The sequence below is a fragment of the Melospiza melodia genome, chromosome 2, assembly GCF_035770615.1.
Source record: "Melospiza melodia melodia isolate bMelMel2 chromosome 2, bMelMel2.pri, whole genome shotgun sequence".
NCBI classification, from domain to species: domain Eukaryota; kingdom Metazoa; phylum Chordata; class Aves; order Passeriformes; family Passerellidae; genus Melospiza; species Melospiza melodia.
Window position 1 is genome coordinate 131,161,133 of NC_086195.1, and position 4,995 is coordinate 131,166,127.

A 4,995-nucleotide genomic window follows, 5' to 3' on the forward strand; every position below is an offset into this window, starting at 1 on the left:
CTCGAAATCTTTGAGCTCCATGTCGTGTGCCAAAAAAGACTGTCTTTAATTCCAGCCAGAAACTGCACCCCACACAGTCACCTGTACACTTTCCCCCTGGTGAGATGATGGGGCAGAATCTGTAGAGCAAATGTGAGAAAATTTGTGGGTTGAAAAAAAGGTGGTTTAATAGGGGAAGGAAAATGCATGCTTACAAACAAAGCAAAACATGGAATTCATTCCCCACTTCCCAAGGGCAGGCAGGAGTTCAGTCATCCCCAGGAGAGCATGCTCCCATCATACCTAATGGTGACTTGGGAAAACAAATGGCATCTCTCCAAAAATGCCATTCTTCCTGCATCTTTCCCTAAATTTATATGCTGAGTGGGACACCATATGGTCTGGGGTATCCCACTGGTGACTGGGGTCATCTGTTGTGGTTATGTTCCCTCTCAACTTCTAGTGTGCCCCCAGCCTTGACACTGTGAAAGCACTGCTCAACTGTAGCTAAACAACCCTGTGCCAACGGTTTTGAGCACAATCCAAATCATAAAAGCTAATTTGGAAAAAAAATATCTATCCCCATCAAAACAAGCACAAATACATAGCATAAGAAGCACAAAATCACATTACACAACGCTGAACATAGCCATTAAAAATTTTAAAACCAAAAGACCTCTATATTACTGCAAGGCTAAAACAAACATATTAGTGTACGGTTGACTAATTAAAGTTTTAGTAAGGTGGTCTCTACTCAGGAATTTTTATATTACAGATATCATCAAAACAAGTATTTTGAGGGGTAACCAGCAGAATGTCAATCTGACAGTGTTGCATATGCCTACAATACAGTCTTGAAATGTAATTGTCATCACAAAATTAAAAATTCCAATGTAACAAACATGAACAGAAGGGAATACTATACCAACTATTATTTCTAGATCTTGAGTTTTTAATTTATAAAAAAAAATATATAAACACAACATATACCCAGAAGACTATCTGGTACTTGAGTATGAGAAAGGTCACAATGTAAAGAGCTTGTATGTATATGTTCTTTTTTTCTGATAGGTTTACAAGGTTAAATGGAAAAACATATATTAGTCATAGGGACTACTATCAGTGAATGAAGATAAAATAATAATTACATTCAAACCTTTTTTGTAGGAGAAGCATGTTCTGACAAGCAGACCGGTAAAAAATACTAAGAAGTCAACCCCAGAAAAAAAGCCCCAGGGAACAAAATTACATTTCTTACAGCTTGACTGAGACTTTATATTTATCTCCAAGAAGTGAGTTGGCTTGCTCCAGTGCCTCAGTTTTCTCTAACTGATGTAGAAATTAAAGGCATTGCTTAGAATATATTGCGAGCTGTTGTAGAAAAAGTTAATTGAAACTTAGAGCTAGCAGCTTAAAGATTAATAATAGCCAGAGCAGACAAAGCCAGCAGCTTAAACATCAATAGCTGGAGTAGGCAAAGCTTGTAGATTGTGGTATATGAACTGTAACAACAGTATTCCAACATGCTGAATGACTAACTAGAGAAGCTGACCTGAGGCGATGTGATATTGTATAAGGAGACAAGCACTTAGCAACTGCTTAGTAACCAAACAGGAAAAAAACCAAACTGATAAAAAACAAGGGGACCCTGGACCTTACTACTATTATTGGCACAAAATTTCACATTTGGAGTGGAGAACTCAGACTGTGGGGATATAATTGCCCAGGGATTTTTTTGTAAGGGGTCCCTCTTTGGAAGTGCCCAGCTCAAGCTGTAGTGCTGTTAATAAAAAATACTTTCATAAAGGAATTTCTCTTTTAGCTTAGGCAGAAATGTGGAGACAAACCTTTTTCCAGTGGCTGGCATGTGCAATTTCCATAACAGAGCTTAACTCATTAGTTATTATAAAGCATATAGGCCTTCACATAAAAGGCATTACTGAAGTGCAAGGGTACCATTTTAATATAAAAAAGAATAAAGTGTGAAACATAAAACACAAAATGCTTCAAGCACAGAAAAGGATGGGGAGTTTCTAGAATGAGGGCAAAGGAATGAAAAAATAATTTTAGGGAAATGTGAAGTCAAGAATGAAGTATTATTGCTGCAAAAATATTAAGGAGGAAGGTAGTCTCTTGTAGTGGATAACCCTTTAAGAGACATTAGGGATAATTTATTGGTACAGGTGCCTGTCACCACAGGCTATTTACATGAACTGTTCCTTGAGCATTCTCAAAGGAGGAAAAAAGGCTTAAGAGAGAACTAATACCAGAGAAATACTTACACCAAATCAGAACAAGAGCAAAAGACCGAAGGATCATAGTATTACATGGGTAAAAGAAGAGAACAATTTGAAAAAGAAAACATATCTACAAAAGATGCTAAAATCAACAGGACCCAGTGTAGAACCGCAGAAACCCAATGCACAAGGTGTGAGCCTTCCTGACATGAATAATCACTAGAAGAACCTCAAATAACACACATCCAAGTCTGGAAAAATATAAAGAAAGCAAGATAATGCTGAGTAAAAAAAAACAAAAAAAAACAACAACAGAGAATAGTGAACAACAACACTGTTTCAGTCTTATCAGGATGGTTCCATGAAATACCTTGGTGACAAACAGAACAGTGTACAGGAGCAAGTGATACACAGGATTTGTCAGAGAAATTTTGACAGAATGTACAGCCTTCAAAGCAACATTATAAAATATTTCTTATTACTTGGGCACCCAAAGATGGCTTTTATCAAGGCCATCTGGTACTGCAGGAGATATATGCAGTTCAGGAGGATAAAGAGCTATCTTGAGTTATAAAAAATTAACATGAGAAGAAACAAGCAGAAATGGATGCATGTGTCACATGCAGCACTGAAAACACCAGTATAGGGTCCTGTTGTTTTCCCTGTGCTTGGCAAGAGAAGGATGCTCCATTTAGTCACAAAATATTAAAAGGAAGCAAAATGAATAGGGGCGGAAGACAGGAATTAAAAAAGCTTACAAAGCAGTTATACTTAAAATAGCCTGAATAGTTAAACAACTTAAATGCAATTAAAATGCACTTTTTAAAATCCCAGAGCTAGTCAGAAAATGCTATCAAAATACAGTTCACCAACAAACATGGAAAATAAGTATCAAAATAATCTTAAATCCAAATTAAAAAAAAAAAGTCAGTTTTTTAGGTTTACTGTAGTTTGGATATCATACTCTTTTTTAGCAGTGAGGACAAAGTAATTTCATGCATGATGAAAAGATTAAATCAAAAAGTGTAAATAGTAAAAGAAATTATTATATAAAGATAATTTCTTCCAGGACAAGAAAAGGTATCTAGTGGAAAATTAATGAACAAAAAATGCAACTTTTATAATAAAAATTGCATTTTGGTCCAAAACTGTAGACATTTTGCTAATTCAAGACAATTTCAGATTCAAGTTGAGAATTTTTGCGGCTTCCTGATATTTTGCAAAGGTAGAAAGTAAGCCTTCCCTTGATCTGTGATAACAAGTGATTATGGCAAAGTTATATTTAATATTCCAGCTGGAAAGCAAAAAATAAGAGCTTGAGAATCTATTAATTTGAAAATATTTTCCCCTTATCTTCAATAATGTGGTTTTGTAGATATTTGCCTAATAAGATTATTTGCATTTTGCAAATACTACTTAGGTGTAAAAGTGTGCTGCAACATGTCATTAAGTTTAACCACAGTCATACAAAAGCAAGCAGACACTCTATTTTTCTTTTGTCTTTCTCCTCTATTTTTGGAATCAGCTGTTAATTTTGTCAAGTTCAAACTGTTCAATAAAGGTATTATTTTCCAGAAACATATGTAAATTGAATATATATCCAATTCTGGGGCACACTTGAGAGTTAGTCCTGATTTTGTTTTACTTTAGTATGTGTTTTAATTTCTGCTTTTATAAGAGACTCTCTGAATACCTTTCTGTTGTAACATCATTTTAGGAAAAATAATGGGTCATGACCTTTTTCTGCTATGCTTTTTAAATATTTCTAATAAAACATGTTAGTAAAGATCTACAATGAAAATGGCAAGTGGTTGTGAAGCCACGTTGCGTGGCTTCAAGCCTTATAAAAGTATGACTAAGAACCCAAGGTAGCTGGAACTAGTACGAAAAAGTAAATTACTGGTTGTTTTTTGGTTTTGTGTAAGAGCTAACACATGAAGTAGCTTTTTACACCACCCCACACAAGTAAACCATACTTGTAAGAAGTTTGTTAAAATGCTTTGTGTTCCTAACAGAGGGAGCCAGTTGCAACCCAACGTGTTTGGGGACAGGTCTCAACCAAGCTCTGACAGAGCAGGTATGCAACCTGCAGGCTTGGGACTGTGGGAGTGCCTTGGATGGAGTGATGCACTTCACTGGTGAGAGACAGGCAGCAATATGTTTATTGATATAAAACAGAAATTTATCAAAGTTAATGGCAAGTGTGACAGGGCTTTAACAAGTTCTGATGACAAGGAGAGGACAAAGTCAGACAAAACTGTCAGAGAGGCCCTCCTCTTGAGTCACAAGGTTCAGAAAGGACCTCCTTGCATTCTAATCTCCTCAGAGGGGAGCTTAGTTGCAGCTGGATCCAGATTTACTCCTAGACTTGATCAATCTCTAACGGACTATATATATATATGTGTGTGTGTGTGTGCACAATCAAGCCCTTATATCACTTAGCTGAGATTTCTAAGCTCAGTGTGCTCATTCCCAATTCACTAACTGAGTGTCTGGTTAAATAAGGAATCTCTAAACCCTGAGCAGCAATCTTTTGAGGCATCCCTGCTCCAGGGCAGATCCTGTTGCATATCCCATGCAGGATAGCTGAGTGTGCCCTGGGCTTTCCACTGTTTATGGAGTGAGGAAATGGGCTCATGGTCATGCCTGCATCCTGACTACAGCTGTCAGTGTCTCCTGAACATGACTTGGGTCAGATCTTCACCAGAACTGGGGTTAGGTGTGCCCATGGCTCAAATTAACCCTGGGCTATTGTGTTATTATCTGTCTCCCCAGAATC